We start from the raw sequence: 19,955 nt of genomic DNA, 5'->3' as shown, positions 1-19,955 counted from the left end.
ATCGAAAAATCTCTTCAAAGACCCTTCACCACAGTTGTCGGCAACCCATTCCACGCACTCACCACTCTCTGAGTAAAAAACCTACCCTGGCATTGCCTCTGTACCTACTGCCAAGCACCTTAAACCTGTGTCGTCTTGTGGCAACCATTTCAGCCCTGGGAAAAAGCCTCTGACTATCCACATGATCAATGCCTCTCATCATTTTATACACCTCTATCAGGTCACCTCTCATCCTCCATCACTCCAAGGAGAATAGGCTGAGTTCACTCAACCTATTCTCATAAGGCATGCTCCCCAATCCAGGCAACATCCCTGTAAGTCTCCTCTGCACCCTTTCTATGGCTTCCACATCCTTCCTGTAGTGAGGGGACCAGAAATGAGCACAGTACCCCAAAGGGGTCTGACCAGAGTCCTATCTAGCTGCAACATTACCTCTCAGCTCCAAAATTCAATTCCACGATTGATGAAGGCCAATACACCATACCCCTTCTTAACCAGAGTCAACCTGTGCAGCTGCTTTCAGCGTCCTATGGACTTGGACCCCAAGATCCCTCTGATCCTCCACTGCCAAGAGTCTTACCATTAATACTATATTTTGCCATCATATTTGACCTACCAAAATGAACCACTTCACACTGATCTGGGTTGAATTCCATCTGCCACTTCTCAGCGCTGTTTTGCATCCTATGAGTGTCCTGCTGTAAGCTCTGACAGCCCTCCACACTATCCACAACACCTCCAAACTTTGTGTCATCAGCAAACTTGCTAACCCATCCCTCCACTTCCTCATCCAGGTCATTTATAAAAATCACAAAGAGTAAGGGTCCCAGAACAGATCCATGAGGCACACCACTGGTCACCGACCTCCATGCAGAATATGACCCATCTACAACCACTCTTTACCTTCTGTGGGCAAGCCAATTCTGGATCCACAAAGCAACGTCCCCTTGGATCCCATACCTCCTTACTTTCTCAATAAGCCTTGCACGGGGTACCTTATCAAAACCTTGCTGAAATCCATATACACTACATCTACTGCTCTTCCTTCATCAATGTGTTTAGTCACATCCTCAAAAAATTTAATGAGGCTCATAAGGCAGGATCTGCCCTTGACAAAACCATGCTGACTATTCCTAATCATAGTATACCTCTCCGAATGTTCAAAATCCTGCCTCTTAGGATCTTATCCATCAACTCACGAACCCTGAGGTAAGACTCACTGGTCTATAATTTCCTGGGCTTTCACTGCTCGCTTTCTTGAATAAAGGAACAACATCCGCAACCCTCCAATCCTCCAGAATCTCTCCTATCCCTACTGATGATGCAAAGATCATCGCCAGAGGCTCAGCAATCTCCTCCCTCGCCTCCCACAATAGCCTGGGGTACATCTCATCCAGTCCCGGTGAATTATCCAACTTGACGCTTTCCAAAAGCTCCAGCATATCCTCTTTCTTAATATCTACATGCTCAAGCTTTTCAGTCTTCTGCAAGTCAGACTATAATCACCACAATCCTTTTCCATAGTGAATACTGAAGTAAAGTATTCATTAAGTACCTCTGCTATTTCCTCCTGTTCCATACACACTTTCCCACTGTCACACTTGATAGGTCCTATTCTTTCACGTCTTATCCTCTTGCTCTTCACATACTTTTAATGCCTTGGGGTTTTCCTTAATCCTGCCCACCAAAGCCTTCTTGTGGCCCCTTTTGGCTCTCTGAATTTCCTTCTTAAGCTCCTTCCTGTTAGCCTTATAATCTTCCAGATCTCTAACATTACCTAGCTCTCGGAGTCTTCTGTAAGCTTCTCTTCTCCTCTTGACTAGATTTATTACAGCCTTTGTACACCACGGTTCCTGTACCCTACCATAACTTCCCTGTCTCATTGGAACATTCCTATACAGAACTCTACACAAATATACCCTGAACATTTGCTACATTTCTTCTGTACTTTTCCCTGAGAACATCTGTTTTCAATCTAAGCTTCCAATTTCCTGCCTGATAGCCTCATAATTCCTCTTCCTGCAATTAAACACTTTTCTAACTTATCTGTTCCTATCTCTCTCTAATGCTATTGTAAAGGAGATAGAATTATGATCACTATCTCCAAAATGCTCTCCCACTGAGAGATCTGACACCTGACCAGGTTCATTTCCTAATACCAAATCAAGTACAGCCTCTCCTCTTGTAGGCTTATCTACATATTGTGTCAAGAAACCTTCCTGAACACTCCTAAGCAACTCCACCCCATTTAAACCCCTTGCTCTTGGGAGATGCCAATCAATATTTGGGAAATTAAAATCTCCCATCATGACAACTCTGTTATTATTACACCTTTCCAGGATCTGTTTCCCTATCTGCTGCTCGATATCCCTGTTACTATTTGGTGGCCTATAAAAAACACCCAGTAAAGTTGTTGACCCCTTCCTGTTCTTAACCTCCACCCACAGAGGCTCCATAGACAATCCCTCCATGGCATCCACCTTTTCTGCAGCCATAACACTATCTCTGATCAACAGTGCCATGCTCCCACCTCTTTTGCCTCCCTCCCTCTCCTTTCTGAAACATCTAAAACCCAGCACTTGGAGTAACTATTCCTATCCCTGAGCCATCCAAGTCTCTGTAATGGCCACCACATCATCGCTCCAAGTACTGATCCACACTCTAAGCTCATCCGCTTTGTTCACAATACTCCTTGCGTTAAAATAGACACATCTCAAACCTTCGGTCTGAGTGCGTCCCTACTCTGTCTCCTGCCTATCCTCCCTCTTGCACTGTCTACAAGCTTTCTCTATTTGTGAGCTAACCTCCTCTTCCCCAGTCTCTTCAGTTCATTTCCCACCCCCCAACAATTCTACTTTAAACTCTCCCCAGTAGCCTTAACAAACCTCCCCGCCAGGATGATGGTCCCCCGGGATTCAAGAGCAACCCGTCCTTTTTGTACAGGCCACACCTGCCCCAAAAGAGGTCCCAATGATCCAGAAATCTGAATCCCTGCCCCGTGCTCCAATCCCTCAGCCACGCATTTATCCTCCACCTCATTCTATTCCTACACTCACTGTCACGTGGCACAGGCAGTAATCCCGAGATTACTACCTTTGCAGTCCTGCTTCTCAACTTTCTTCCTAACTCCCTGTAGTCTTTTTTTCAGGACCTCTTCCCTTTTCCTACCTATGTCGTTGGTACCAATATGTACCACAACCTCTGGCTGTTCTCCCTTCCACTGCAGGATATCTTGGATACAATCTGAAACATCCCGGACCCTGGCACCTGGGAGGCAAACTACCATCCGAGTTTATTTCCTGCGTCCACAGAATCGCCTGTCTGACCCCCTAACTATAGAATCCCCTATCACTACTGCCTTCCTCTCCCTTTCCCTACTCTTCTGAGCCACAGGGTCGGACTCTGTGCAAGAGGCATGGCCATTGTCGCTTCCCCCAGGTAGGCTGTTCCTCCCCCCAACAGTACTCAAACAGGAGTACTTATTGTTAAGGAGTATAGCCACAAGAGTGCTCTCTAGTACCTGCCTTTTCCCCTTCCCCCTCCTGACTGTGACCCACTTGTCTGTCTCCTGTGGCCCCAGTGTGACCACCTGCCTATAACTCCTTTTTATCACCTCCTCGCTCTCCCTGACCAGGCGAAGGTCATCAAGCTGCATCTCCAGTTCCCTAACGCAGTCTCTTAGGAGCTGCAGCTCGACACACCAGGTGCAGATATGGCCGTCTGGGAGGCTGGGAGACTCCAGGACCTCCCACATCTGACACCGAGCACAAAAAACTGGCCTCACACACATACTACCTCCTTTCAGCAATTAACACAGTTAAACCTACCTTGCCTCGTCCCGTTACCACCTATCACTCTGCTGCCTTTCACTCCTCTGCCGGCTGGACATGGCGGTCTTTCTTTTAAATATTTCGTGCTCTACTGGCTGACGTCACACGCCTGTGCAGTTTTGTCTCTCTTTTACCCCAAATAGTAAAACTGCCTTCGTTCCGGAAATCCTTAGCCGTTTACCCACAGCCTTCTTGCTCCAAAGCAAAAACCGTTGAAGATTCCTTGCCTTTTTAAACCTTTCGCACTCTACTGGCTAACGTCACGCACCTGCGCAGTCTTGCCTCTCTTTTACCCAGAGTAGTAAAACTGCCTTTGCTCCGGAAATCCTTAGCCATTTACCCGCAGCCTTCTTGCTTCAAATCCTGCAAATTCGATCAAACTTTCTCTTGATCTTTATTTTTCTTAAAAGAACAACTACAGCTTCTCCAGTCTAACTTTGCAGCTAAAATTGTTCCTCTTCTAAACTGTTCTAATTAACTTGACTTTCGTTCCCATTATAGGATCTTCATTTCTTCTTAATGTGTAATAAATAGAATTATATACAATAGTCCAGTTATAGTCTAACAAAAATATTTATTTTTATAAATTGTCTTCAAAATAGTGTCATGGAATCTTTCATATCCATCTGAGAGAGAAGGTAGTTTTCACCTGACAATGCTCTGGACTCAGTAGTTTGGGATCAGAGTCAGTTGTGAGGATTTGTTTTGGTCATGCTATTTAGCTGAAGGAAATTGCTTTAGAGGATGGATAAGCAATTCAACAATGTTTAGATAGTGAGGTTCTTGGGAAAGGTGGATGTGTGCAAATTTTGAATTTACAGATGTGAACTTTGTCCCAACAGGCTTTTGAAACTTGAGGAACTTAATAAATAGGTCCAATAGCATTAATGTTTTTTTTGGACAATCATCTAAACCTAGTCTATAGTAGACTCCTCAACACCCAATTCACCCATACTGAACCTCAGTTTTCCTCCACAAACCTCACATTCTATGAGTTGATTTCAGGCACGGTTTTCTCCTGTTTCAAATCATCTGTATTCAATATGTTGATTAACAAAAGTTAGCTGCTATGGGATCTTCGACACACAGCTGAGAGAGAAGATGGGGTGTTTATTTAAAGTTTAATCCAAAGATAGGCCAATGAACACAACCATCCACTTCATTAGTTATGTCTTTGCAACTGATGAACCATTTCAGCAAGGTTGGATTTTGTGTAAGAATGCACAAGTGACCTTGTTTGAAACTGACCAGAACGCAGGCTAACTTACTTGCAAAATGATCATTTTTGATCAAAGAAATCTTAACCTGAGATAATATCACAAGAGGCACACAATCTGTGAAAATGGTTTTTCAGCTTGTGGAATGGCAGAAATCAAGGAGAAACAAATTGGTCATGGTGTTTCCAGACATTGATCTACCGTGGGCAACCAAATCCTATGCAATAATTTTGTTTGCACTTTGTATAGTATCTGGTGAAAACAAAGGACACTTTTTAAACTGTTTTTGGTGATGTGAACATCACTGAAAAGGCCAGCATTTATTGCTTATCCCTAACTGTCCTTAACAAGGTGACAATGAACCACTTCTTGAATGGAAGCAGTCCTTTGGCCGAAGGCGCTCACAGAATGAAAGTAAACACACTAACACACCTTGCGTCAATCTTTAACTGGACTATCAAATGCCAAAGTCGTTTTCCTTCATTCTGTATTTTGGGAGCACAGACTTCAACTTCATTGAGTGTCTAATCTTTATTTGAATAGATAAACTGTATGAATCTATTTTGCCATGGAGGATTATATCGTATTGGAACAGCATGAAATTCCTTTCCAGCCACTCTGCTGCTCATCTATCTTCACATCAAGCTTGTATATTTGACTCAGTGGCCACGTTATTAGGTACACCTGTACACCAACTCATTAATGCAAATATCTAATCAGCCAATGATGTGGCAGCTATTCAGTGCATAAAAGCATGCAGACATGGTCAAGGAGTTCTGTTGTTGCTCAGATCAAACATCAGAAGGGACAAGGGACAATTGGCAACGGGGAAGGAAAGATGATCTAATTGACTTTGACCGTGGAATGATTGTTAGTGTCAGACAGGATGGTTTGGTTATCTCAGAAACTGCTGATCTCCAGGGAATTGCACACACAACTATCTACAGTGTTTACAGAGAATGGTGTGAAAAACAAATAAAACTAGGGACCAGCAGTTCTGTTGGTGAAATACCTTGTTAATGAGAGGGATCAGAGGAGAATGGCCAGACTGATTCAAGCTGACAGGAAGGCAAATAACCACGTTACAACAGTGGTGTACAGAAGAGCATCTCTGAATGCACAACATGTGCATTTAAGATATTGGGCAACAGCAGCAGAAAACCTACACTTACTGAGTGTAATATTTTTCATAAATTCAGCCAGAAGAAATAAGATTCTTGCTTTTCTCAGAAAAGATTTTGTGAATTTGTGTATTCAGCTCAACAATGTTCTGAAATTCAAAGAACTTCATCAATGAGGTAAGAATTAATGTTTCCAAATACAAGATGTTTATCCTCTGAATAAAACATACTGTTGCACTCAAAGCACATCTCCAGAATCTTTAGCAAAATAGAGTACTGAGGTGTATAGGAAGAATTGCTGCCAGCACATAATTGCATAAAGGATGTAAGGGCTCTGTATGAATCCTTTGTTAGACTGGAACCAAAACTATCATAACTCAGACAAAGTCAGTGGGAAGGTTTTCTTTGTATCTAGAAAAAAGCAGCAAGAATTTTATTTTCAGACTGATGTCTCTGTCTATTATTAGTTATTTCTTTACCCAGAGAGTGGTGAATCTGTGAAATTCATCGCCACAGGCAGCTGTGGAGGCCATAAGATATAGGAGCAGAAGTAGGCCATTTGGCCCATGAGGTCTATAAACAGTTTTTACAAGGTAGGAAAGCCACGTTACAGCTGGATAATGCTTTGGTTAGATCACATTTGGAATATTATGTGTAGTTCTGCTCTCCACATTACAGGAAGGATGTGAAGATTTTGGGAAGGGTGCAAGAGAGCCTCACTAGTATATTGCCTGGTTATTAGCTGTAAGGAGAAATTGTACAAGTTTGGAGCAACACACAGAAAATACTGGAGGAACTCAGAAGGTCTGGCAGTATCTATGGAGAGAAATGAACAGTTGATATCTTGAGTCAAGATCTTTCATCAGGACTGAGGAAAAAAAGGGAAGAGACCAGAATAAAAGGGTGTGGGGATGGGAGGAGCATGATGGGTGATAGGAGAATCTGGGTGAGGGGCAGAAGGTAGTAAGGTAAGGGTTAATCTCTTGGGTTCTTTTATTTTATCTAGCACTCATGATGCAGCCTTCTGTATTTCAGTGAGATCTAATGTAGATTGGAGGATCGCTTTGTTGAACAACTTTGCTCCATCCACCATAACAGCTAGGATCTCAAGGTGGCTGGCTATCTATTTTAATACAACTTCCCGTATACATCCTAACATGTCCCTCCACTGATTCTCAACTGTCATGCTGAGGCCTGATGCAAGTTGGAGGAGTTAACCTCATATTCCATTTGGTAATATCTAGTCCGATGGCAATATTGATTTCTCTAATGTCCGGTAACCTCTGTCTCTCCCCTGCACCCACACCTTTGTTTTCTCTTAATCTAGCCCCTTTATTCTTAGTTCTGCTCATCAACTACACCTTCATCCCTCTGGTTACCCACCTCCTTCCCTTTATTTCATGATGTACTGTCTACACTTATCCAATTTCTTCTTCTTCAGCCCTATTCCCCTTCCACCTATTACCTCCAGCTTGGCACATCATTCCCATTTCCCTGCTCCCCCCAACATCTTACATTCCCTCTCTCATCAGAATTCATCTATCACCTGTCCCAACCTCCAAAATATATTCTGGCTTCCACTCTTTTTTTTCTGGTCTTGATGAAGAGTCTCGACTGAAACATCATCTGCAGATGCTGCCTGTCCTGCTGAGTTCCTCCAGCGTTTTGTCTGTATTGCTCCAGATTTCAAGTATCTGCGGTCTCCCTTGTGTTGCCATTGGACATGACTGTTTTTCTTTGGAGTCTTGGGGGCTGAAGGTCAATTAGATAGCAGTATATAAGATATGAAAGGCACATATAGGGGAGACAGTCAGGACAGTCAGTCTTATTTCCAGGGAAATGTTAAATACTGGAGGGCATAGTTATAAAGAGAGAAGCGAGAAAAGTTTTGGAGGATTATAAATCAAGGCTTTGGACATGGCAAGTGGTAGGTGCCTGGAATCTGCTGCAAAGAGAGATGATGGTAATGTTTAGGAGACATATGGACAGGCAGAGAATGGAGAGATAAAGACAATGAGTAGACAAACGTGATCAGTTTAACTTGGCGAACATCATAGGTTAAGGAGCCTATCCCTGTGCTCTACTATTCTATTTCTATGTTCTGTCTTCTAGGACACAATGTTGGGTATGAAAGAATTTAAGTGGCTCTAATATGAAACACAGAAAGTTAGCATATACATATATAGCTTTTATTAGAAACAAATGGAATATAAATGTAGGCAAGTTTTGCCACAACTCTACAAGGTGTTGGGAACAGAATACTTGGAAAACCACACAGGATTTCAGCTATCTTGTTTAAGATAGGACATAATTGTATTGGACACACTGCAGAGATGGTTGACCAGGTTGAGTCAAAGTCTAATGGGAAATGATTAAACAGGTAGGGGAGAATTAGAAGTCTTCTTATTGAAACATTAAATATATTAACAAGATAGAGGGTTGAGTGAATATTTCTTCTCATGAGATAATTTAGAATTAGGAGTGAAGTTGCAGAATAAAGCAACGTCCATTTAAGACGAAGATGAAGGAAAAAAATCTGTTCTCAGAGCTACGAGTCCCTACCTCTCTGAAGCCAAATAATTAAATACATTCAAGGCTAACACATAACATGTTGGTTAGGAGTGAGAGGAAAGAAACTAGAACTGAATCCAAGATAAGATAATTCATAATATTATTGAATAGTGCAGCGGGCTCAAGGGACTGTTTGGATGAGTTCTGCTTTCTCTTATGTTGCTTGAATTTTACATGATGCATTAACACACTTGAGTGATGAAGTGCATTTCTCATGAGCTTCTTGTATACTTAGCATTGTTTTGTGCTCATGAATGCTATGAGTTATTTGTCGTGGCTTATTAATGAGACTTCCTTTGTAAATATAAAATGTGTTAAATGCCTGCATTGTCAGCGATGTTCCAGGAACGTGTAACAAACAAAGAAAATAACATTTTATTTTCAATCAGCACATAGTGACTCACCTTTTATCCTTCAGATATGCCGACATACAACTCAAAAAATATTAATGCTGTCCAGCACAATATGTTTACTTGCCTGCTTAAATTGGGCATGAGATAATAAGTGCACAGTAATCTTAACAATATTTACAGCCTTGCTTATGGTATGAAACAGGCCAAGAACATTGAAGCCTGAAACCACAGCCGCCTAAGTTGGTGCAGCTCTTATAAAGCAAAGTATGTCCTTTGTAAAACACTCAAGTTACAAATCAACGACTCTAATAGTTACTTCTTTTATAATAAATAAACCAGGAGCAACATGACTTGGATTTCAACCTTATCCAGTAAGCTATAACTGAACCATATGTTGATATTAAAAACAGACACTGATGCAAGCACACCATTCTATGAAGTAATACCAAAATGCTGGAGGAACTTAGCAGGTCAGGCAGCATGTGAGCTGCTCTGTGGGTCAGACATGTCCAAGTGCCTATGCAAGTGGATAAGTTGGTAAAGAAGGTAATGGAGTGCTTGTTTTCATTTGTTTAATACTTTAGTCAAACTGCACTTGGAGTGTTGTATGCATTTCTGATTGCCCCATTATAAGGAAGGATGTGGATACTGTGTAGAGTATGCAGAAGAGATTTGTCAGAATGCTACCTGGATTGGAGGGCATAATCTATAAGGAATGGTTGGACAAACTTTGTTTTTTCTCCCCAGAGCATCAAGGGAGAGGTGAACCCAAATAGTATTTTTTTAAGTATGGGAGGCATAGATAGGATAGGCAGTCAGAATCTTTTCCCCAAGGTGGAAATGTCAAACACCAGAGAATATGCTTTTAAAATTAGAGGAGGGAAGTATTAATGCAACATGAAGGGAAAGTTGTTTTTTTTTACGCAGAGTGATAGGTGCCTGGAATGGTTACTGGAGTAGTAGTGGAAGTAGGCAGTTTGGTGGAGTTTAAGAGGCTTTTATGTAGGCACATGAAGGTAGTGGGATTTGGGTGATACACAGGAGGACATTTTGTATAAATTGGTATCAAGATTGGAACAACACCATGGGTCAAATGGCCTGTCCAGTGCTGTACTTTTCCGTGTTCTATGTCTTATGCTGGAGGGAAATCAATAGGTCAGGCAAATGGATAGTATATGTTTTGGTTTGAGTTGAGTTGGGAAGAAATGACCAGTATAAAGACATGAAGTGAAATGGTGGAGCAAGAACTGGCAAGTGATAGGTGGATCCAAGTTAGAAGGTGTAAAAGGCAGATGGAGGAGAGAAGAGTAAAAATGTAACAGAGACTGGGAGGTGATAGGTGGAGGCAACAATGGGCTGAAGATGATGGAATCAGATAGGAAGGTGTAGCATTGAACCAAACAAGGGAGGTGAAGGGAAGGGACCCAGAGGAAGAAGTGTGTGGGTGATGAGCATATGGAGTAGGTGGAAGAGGAAAAGAAACATGATGATCAGATGCGCGTTGGGGTGGTTGGATAGATAAAGCAGCAAGAGAAAGAGACAGAGGGAGAGCAGGTTACCTGAAATTGAAGAAGGCAGTGTTCATATTATTGACTTGCTAACTACCCAGGCAGAATGAGATGCTGTTCCTCCAGAGTATAGACAGGTTGGTGTGGGAATAGAGAAGGGAATTGAAATGGCTAGCAACCGAGAACTCCAGATGGCCATGGTGGATTTACTGTAGGAGCTTGGTAATGCAGTTGGCTAGTCTGTGTTCTGTGAGGATTTGTACTGGGATTTTCATTTAAAAATGGAGAAGTACTTTGGGCACCTGGAAAGATAGATTTATTTCTTTTACTGGAATGCAAACCTCAATGGCAAGGCCTACTTTAAATGTTCATCTTTAATTTTTTTTCATGCAGAGCCACACTCTTGAACCGTTTTTGTCAGTGCAGTGAAGATACTCCCATAATGGAATATGGCAGGGGGTTCCTTGTTGGGAACCAGTGGGAACGAAGGAAGTACGATATAATTTCAAGGCAGCATGGTGTGGAACTTAAATGTGTAGGAGGCAATTGTGCATGTATTTGCTGTTTTAAAGATCTTGCAAGCTAATCTGACTACTGTGTATTTTCCCGTGGATCTATAGAAGACAGTACTTACTGTACAACAATAAATCACAGGAACAGACCCTTTGGCCAAAAATATCCATGCTGAACATGATGCTGAATTAAATACAATTTCTTCTGCCTACACATGATCCATATCCTCTATTCCCTTTATATTCACAGATTCTCTAAAATAACATTATCATATCTGCTTCAGCACCACCCTGGTAGCCAGCCCCAGCCACCCATCACTCTTTGAGTAAAAATCTTGTCCCATGCATTTACTTTAAACCTTCTCTTCTCATCTTAAAGTTATGTACTCTCATCTTTGATATTTTTACTCCAACAAAGCAATTCTGTGTATTTTATCTGTGCCTCTTATGATTTTATGAATCTCTAGCTGGTCTCCACTCAGCTTCTGATGCCCCAGAGAAAACAACCCAGGTCTGCCTCCTTATCTCTAGGCAGTATCATGTTAAACCTCATCTGTACCCTTTCTGACACATCCACATCCTTATTTGTAGGGTTGTTCGCTGAGCCTGGAGGTTAGCACCCTACAAACAGGCATCCAGCCTGAGCCACCAATCTTCTCTTTCATTTCATCCACATCCTTCCTGTCATCAGGCCAAACAAAAATACACAACTCTCCAAATGCAGGTGAAGGCTGGGAAGACTTCCTTAATTTTATTTACAAATCTGCAACTAATTCAGCTTCCATAACCCTTTCAGATCAAGATTGCCAGATTGTAACCTGACCTCAGAACAACTTTGGTTTCAGTGACTTCCACGAATAAGACCATGGTTAGATTCTGACTCGAATATGGAGTACAGCACTCAAAAGCTGTTTGGCTTACCAATATGGAAGTTTTCAGGACTGGCAAAGTTAGTTACATGCCGGATTAGGACACCAACATTTCCAAGTAGTTGTTTTCCCTGTCAAATGACTCTGCTTGAAGTTGTAACCAAGGTTTCTTCAGAGAATCTTTGAAAGAAAGTTGATAATAAATCTTGAAACAGATGCAATTGGGAGCTCCATTGAATCATTCAAAATCAAAAGGTGAGAAGGTTTTTCTGTAAGATACAGGAAATAGAAAGAAAAAGATTTCTAATTAAGCCATTTAAATCCATTTGGTCCATGTGCTGCTGTTGATGCTTTTACTGTATGCAAGACTTTTCTTCATCTCATCCATTTCAAATCCTCTATTGACTCTTCCTAATAAAATCATAGAGAGTCAAAGAAACAGAAACAGGCCTTTCAGCCTAACTGATTCATGCTGACCAAGATTCTCATCTAAACTAACTCTCGTTGCATGTATTAGATCAATATCCCTCTAAAATTTTTCTATCCAAGTACACTTTAAATGTAGTTAATATTCAGGACTCAATTACTTCCTCTGGCAACTCACTGCATATACTGAACACTCAATGAGAAAGTTGCTCTTCAGATTCCTATTAAATCTGCTGAGGTGCAACTTATGGAAACATCCAGCTTCCACTTTGAAGTGTTTGCACTCTAGCAGAGCACCATTGACATTAGATATCTGAAACAACAATTAAAAATATTGCAAATACCCTGGAAGAGAAACAGAGGCAGAAACCAAGATGGAGAACATGAGGGGCATAGATAGGGTGAATACCCACAGTCTTTTCCCCAGGATTGGGGAAATCAAGAACTGGATGGTGTAGATTAGGGCAAAAGGGGAGAAATTTAATAGGTATGTGAGAGGCAACTTTTTCACTTTTTCATTCCAATATATGGAATGAGCTACCAAAGGAAGTGGTTAAAGCAGGTACACTAAAAACATTGGCACAGGTGCACGGATAAGAAAGGTTTAGAGAGAGATGGACCAAACATAGTCAAATGGGATTAGCTCACATGGGATTCTTGGGTCAAAGCATCTGTTTCTGCAGAATTACTCTTTGTGATAGGGCAAATGGGTTTATTACTCTGTGCTGAAAAAATATTTAATTCTGTTTGGAGCACCATTGGATCAGTGGTGATAAGCTGCAATCTAATAATCAGTCAGAACTGGCCTAAGGGACCAATGAGCCTGCTCACTCACATTGCTGTGTTTAATCTTGGAAAAGAATGGTATTTTTTGAGATTTGACCCTCCTTTGAATGTTTGAAAATAAATATTCTTCATCCCCTCCTGTGCAGTCTGTTATTTGAAGTTCAATCGACATTTCATCTTTCCTTGACTATCATTTATCATGGGAAACAGTGGAAAATCCTGCTGAAAATTTGAGGGAAATAAAGCATTTGTTTAAACAATACTGGAGGCCCAATGGGGTGGGTGTCAGAGCTGGTAACAGTGTAAAATCATTGATCAATAAGTGCTGTAGAGAATACGGTAATGACAGGATTGTCTGATGAACATTGACTCCATCTGAATTGTTAAATCATAAGTTAAGCAATTGTTCATTTGGATGGGAAAGATTCAAATGTGTCTGTGTTACTACTGTCTCTGTAAGGAAACTAATTGTGTTGTTCTGAAAGTAATACACGCTTTAAAATAACTAAATTCTTAATTGACCTATGCAACATTTAAAATTACCACCTACTGGGAATTGTGTTTAACAAATGATGATGCTGAATATTTTATTAGCTCAGAGGAAGTATCATACTGTACTTCTTCATGGCAAAATTGCAGAAATTGGCCAGAGTTCAATTCAGTCTGGTTTGGAAGCTCTAATGTCTTAGAACAGAAAATCCTACAAACAGTAGTAGCTTGTGTGTTTGTTTCCTGGCGTTTCTGATGATGACATTTGTCTGTGCAGCTCATCAATTGTATGTTCTGAGGTGCCTCTGAAGTCTAGACAGGTATGAGCGTTAACAGTGAGGGCAAATAAACTGCCTGGCTGCTGTTGGAGCAACAGATGTGGCTATTTTTTGCCTCTCTCAAGCAGCGACCAGATCTACAAGACGGCTATTCTTGAAGTTGTTGGAGGCTCGTTGCACCGGGGCACATCATCCAGTCCAGTCCAGTCCTGAACACTCCGCTCAAGCTGCTTAGGTACAACATCAGCGTGCATAAAGTTTGCTTTCACACAGTCCTTGAACCCAAGGTTGCCCCCATCTCTTCTTCTTGCGACAGCTCCCCCTATAGCAACTGTTTGGGTATTCTGGAATTCTCCACGTGTACTGTCCAGCAAAGCTGAGCTTGCAGGGTCATTGCTTCTAAACTTGTGCTCTCTGCTCTTTCCAGGACTTCCAGATTGGTGACGCAGTCCTGCTGACAGATGCCCAGGAGTGATCTCAGGCCATATGTATGGAAGGGTTCTAGCATTTCAAGGTGCCTTCTGTATGTAGTCCTGGTTTCACAGCCATATAATAGACTGATAAGGACAACCGCTTTGTTCACATTGAGTTTTGTGGTCTTTCAGATGTTAGGCTGAATCAATACATGTCAACACAAGGGCTTGACTGGCCTTGTAAATCCTAGCACTGATTTATTTGTCTAAGGAGACATCACTAGAAATAACACTGCCGAGGTGTTTGAATTCATCCACTCCTCTAAGCTGTGTACATTCAATTGCAGATGGCAGTAGACATTGGACCAGGTTGGAACAGGACTTCCATCTTTTGTAGGCCAATGATGAAGCCAAATAAATGAGTGGCTTCTGCAAACCAATCAACAAGCAGCTGAAGATCGGCTTCTGTGTGGGCCATAAGAGTACAATCATCAGTATATAGGGCTTCTCCAATGAGATTACTGATTGTTTTTGTATGGAGCTTTAAGCAATGCAAGTCAAAACGTGATCCGTTCATTCATCCTGTATGGTGACGAACGTATGTTGTAATGCGCACATGAGGAACAGATTAAACAGTTCAGGCACCTGTACACACCCATGCATCATGCCACTTGAAATACTAAATGACACCAAAGTCTCCCCATTTGATAGAGCAAGGACACCCAATTCATTGTGGAAGAGATGGAAAAGATTGGCAAATCTGCGTGGGCACCCAAGTTTTGAGAGCATCCATCATAGGGACTCCCTGTCGACCACATCAAAGGCTTTGGTTAGATTCACAAAGACGAGAAGTAGTTGTAAATTCTGTTCAGTACACTTTTCTTGAATCTGACGAATGGTAAAAAACCATGTCGACACTACTATGGCCTGGACAAAAGCCACATTGTGCCTCAGGAAGGTTCATCTCTTACATGTTGGCGATCAAGGGGTTGAGGCTAATACAAGCTATGACTTTTCCCCTGAAAGACAGGAGAGACATAGTGAGCTCTGGTACCTTTGCCCTTGAGCACTTGAACAATCATGGTGTTCCTAATCTCCTTAGGCATGTCTTCTTCTTCTCATATGTTCATCAGGATATCTTGGAATACTATCAGTGCTAGTGGGCCTGCTGACTTAAACAGCCCATTAGGAATACTATTCTTCCTGGGGGCTTTACCAGAGTTTGTCTGAGAAATGGCTTTCCTGACTTCATCCAGAGTAGGAGGAAGGTCAGGTTTGTCAATGTCAGGCTTCAAGAGGATCTGAGCAAGAACAATTTGATCTACAGTACCTGATATGTTGAGTAGGCTACTGAAGTGTTCTGTCCATCCTCAATGAGGTTACTCTTCGCCCTGTGCAGGGTTTTACCATTTGCTGATAAGAGGGGCATGTGATTTGGTTTGCATGGTCTGTAGATTGCTTGAAGAACATCTTCCAGTTTTTTTGTGTCAGTCCAGCACTGAACGTCTTCTGCTTTCCTCTCCTACCATGCATCCTATATTCTGCGCAGTGCACTCTTTGCTTGTGGTTGGAGGGGTCAAACTAATCGCGTTTTGAAATACAGGACAATTCATTCTGCCATGCAATAAATGCTTTCTGCTTTTCTCGCAAGATCTTGGTGATGCTTTCGTCATCAAACTAGTCTTTGTGGTTCCATTTCTGGACCCCAGAACAGATGTTACCAGGGCTTTATTTCTGTGCAGGGTTTCCAGTGAGCGGCCGTGTAATGTTAACTTATCATCCAGATCGTTTAGAAATTGTTCCCGATGCCAGAGGTGGTTCAGCTTCCTGATATCAAATGACTATCAAATGGCCTTTGGTTTCTTGAGATGTTTAGGAGCAATGCATAGTGTAAGAATCAATCTAACCAGCCAATGATTAGGCCAGCATTCTGATCCATGGATCACTCTGGTCATCCTGAAGTCATCAGTGTCCCACCTCCAAGTGATGACAAAATCTTTCAGTTGCCACTGTTTGGATCTCGGATGCATCCATGTTCTCTTGTATTTGTCAGTTTGCCTGAACAGGATGTTGGTGATATTCAGATCATTTGCAACACAGAGGCTCTACAACAGCAGACTATTATTGTTCATTTTACCAACACCACGTGGACCCAGCACCCCTTTCCAGTGTCTGAAGCCTTCGCCAACTCTTGCATTAAAGTCATTAAAGACACAGTTTCTCTCTTGGAAGTGTTGATTTCACATTTGATCGTGTTGTTGGTAGAGGTTTTCCATGATCTACCGTAGGTCGTAATGGGTGTGTAGGCACTGATGACTGTGATGTGACGAGATGGATTGAGAAGAAGTCAAAGTTCCATCAGTTGCTCATTAACGCAGGTTGGAAGATCCAGTAATCGGTGCAGGAGTGAGGTTTGGTTGTGAGTCTCACACCATGGATTTGGTCTTTGCTCACTGACTTTCCCTTCCAGATAAAGGTGTAGCCTCCTTGAATTTGGTGATGGATCCTTCTTCTGCTTGTATGGTTTCACCAAGGGCAGCAATGCCAATTTGGTAGTGAGTCAATTTCTTGTGCTATCATGCTCCAGTCCTACATCACAAGTAAAGACCTCCCCACCATTGAGCACCATCTTCAAGGACCGCAACCACACAGATCACGCTTTCTTTTCGCTGCTGCCGCCAAGGAGGAAGTACAGCAGGCCTCAGTACTCTCAACAGCAGCTTCAAGAACAGTTATTACCTCTCAACCATCAGGCCCTTGAGCAAGTGGGGACAACTTCACTTGCTCCATCACTGAAATTTTCCCGCATCCGGTAGACTCACTCTTAAGCATTCTTCATCTCATGTTCTTGACATTTATGGATTGTTTTCTTTTGTATTTGCATTTGATTCTTTATCTGCTGCTGTTGAATATGGTCTTTCATTGATTCTTTTATGGTTCTTGGATTTATTGAGTATGCCCACAAGAAAACGAATCTCAGGGTTGTGCTGAAAAAAGAGTCCTGCAGAAGGCCCTCTGCCTGAAACGTCAACTGTTTACTCTTTTCCGTAGATGTAGTGGATAACCCTCCTAGTCCTCCCCACTGATCTCCCTCCTTGTACTTATCCTTCCAGGCGGAACAAGTGCCATACCTGCCCCTACACCTCTTCCCTCACTACCATTCAGTCCTTCCTGGTGAGGCGATACTTCACCTGTGAGTCCACCTAGTGGAATTTGTCCTCAATAATTTCTCCTTTGGCTCCTCCTACTTCCTTCAAATAAAAGGGGTAACCATGGGCACTCACATGGGTCCGAGCTATGCCTGCCTGCTTGTTGGCTATGTGAAACAGTCTATATTCCAAGCCTACACTGGTGACCATCCCGTACTATTCCTACGCTACATCGATGACTGCATTGGTGCTGCTTCCTGCACCCATGCTGAACTCATCGACTTCATCCACTTTGCCGCCAACTTCCACCCTGCCCTCAGGTTCACCTGCTGCACTTTCGACACTTCCCTTCCCTTCCTTGATCTCATTGTCTCTATCTCCAGAGACAGCTTATCCAATAATGTCTATTACAAACTCATAGACTCTCACGGCTACCTGGACTATACCTCATCACGCCCCGCTACTTTTAAAAACATCATCCCCTTTTTCTCAATTCCTGCATCTCTACCGCATCTGCTCTCAGGATGAGGCTTTTCATTCTAGAACGAAGAAGGTGTCCTCCTTTATTAAAGAAAGGGGCTTCCTTTCCTCCACCATCAACGTTGCCCTCAACCACATCTCTTCCATTTCACACACGTTTTCTCTTACACCATCCTCCCACCACACTCCCAGGGATGGGGTTCCTCTTGTCCTCACCTACCATCCCCCCTCACCAGCCTCAGCATCCAGCACATAATTCTACGAAACTTCTGCCACCTCCAACGGAATCCCATCACCAAGTACATATTTCCCTCCCCCCCCAGCACTTTCTGCTTTCCAAAGGGATCGCTCCCTACATGACTCCCTCGTCCATTCATCTCTCTCCACTGATCTCTCTCCAGGCACTTATCCTTGTGAGCAGAACAAGTGCTACACCTGCCCCTGCCTACAACCTTCTCCCTCACTACCTTTCAGGGCCCTAAACAGTCCTTCCAGGTGAGGCAACATGACACTTTACCTGTGAGTCTGTTGGGGTCATTTCCTGTGTTTGGTGCTCCCGATGTGGCCTTCTGCATATTGGTGAGACCCTAGGTAGATTGAGGGATTGTTTCACCGAGCATCTACGCTCTGTCGGCCAAAACAAGCGGGATCTGTCAGTGGACATCTATTTTAATTCCACTTCCCATTTCCATTCCAATATGTCCATCCATGGCCTCCTCCACTGTTGTGATGAGGCCACACTTAGGTTGGAGGAACAACCCCTTATACTCCATTTGGGTAGCCTCCAACCTGATGGCATGAACATCGATTTCTCAAACTTCTGGTAATGCCCCCCAACCACCATATCACCATTTACCATCCTCTATTCTCTCTCTCTTCTTATCTCCTTGTCCACCCATTGCCTCCCTCTGGTATTCCTTCCCCTTTTTTCTTTCTTCCATGGCCTTCTGTCTCTTTCAACAATCAACATCCCCGCTCTTTACTTCACTCCTCCTCCTCTACTGGTTTACCAGCTCTTTTCTTCATGCATCTCCCTCTCCCAGTTTCACCTATCACCTACCACCTTGTAGTTTTTCCACCTTCTCCCCCCCACCCGCCCAACTTCTTGCCCTGACTTCTCGTCTTTTTTTCCAGTACTGGTGAAGGCTTGAAACATCCACTATTTACTCTATTCCACATAAGCTGCCTGGCCTGCTGAGTTCCTCCAGTATTTTGTGTGTTTTGCAAGTGGTTAAGTTGTGGCCTCTCCCCATTCTCTTTGATGTTGGTTAATAATAAGTTAAATACATCCCATTGTCAGTTAATGGATTTATTAAATGTGCTTCTGTTAATAGTTAATTAAAGATACACATTTGACCATTTAAACATACATGCGTAGTCGATGGTCACTTAATGCAGCAGTTAAACATATACATTTAGTTGGCTAATGAATTATTTCAGCCTTTCAATGTGTTTATTGATGATTTTAATGCTACAACACAGTAATGATTTGAAATTCATCAATGTGTTATTTAAACATTGTTTAACAACCTATTATCATTTCAACAAAACTGATGTAGCCAATTTATCCAAAGATTTGAGCAATGTTCTTTAAAAATCCATAAATGCTTTGCAAATGAATGAGCATACATTGCCTTTGTTAAACCTGAGTGATACTGCAAAATTCCACGGTAATTCTGAAGGAGATTTGCAGATCTATACGAAAAGGAAGACAATAGTACCACACCTCTAGCATTAACCTCTCCCATCCGCATCAACCCCTACAAACGCACATGAGCAATTTACAGCAGCCAATTAATCTGCCATCCTCCATGTCTCTGGGATGCGGGAGCAAATCATGAACATGTAGTTATGGGAAAAACATACAGAATTCTCACATACAACACCAACGGTTAGGAATGAATAACCCTTGAGCTGCCACCTAAGGAACTGCTCTGGCCTAGACCCGGGGTC

General features: G+C 42.4%; 1 protein-coding gene across 2 annotated transcripts in view; it reads left to right on the top strand.

The window, feature by feature from the left end:
* grid2 (glutamate receptor, ionotropic, delta 2) overlaps window positions 1-19,955 on the top strand; it is a 1,108,967-nt gene that overhangs the window by 585,424 nt on the left and 503,588 nt on the right. The gene's annotated exons all lie outside the window — the stretch shown is intronic.

This window comes from Hemitrygon akajei, chromosome 4 (genome assembly GCF_048418815.1).
Source record: "Hemitrygon akajei chromosome 4, sHemAka1.3, whole genome shotgun sequence".
Lineage (NCBI taxonomy): Eukaryota > Metazoa > Chordata > Chondrichthyes > Myliobatiformes > Dasyatidae > Hemitrygon > Hemitrygon akajei.
The sequence above is the reverse complement of the archived record's forward strand: the minus strand, read 5'-3'. Positions and strand labels throughout refer to the sequence as shown.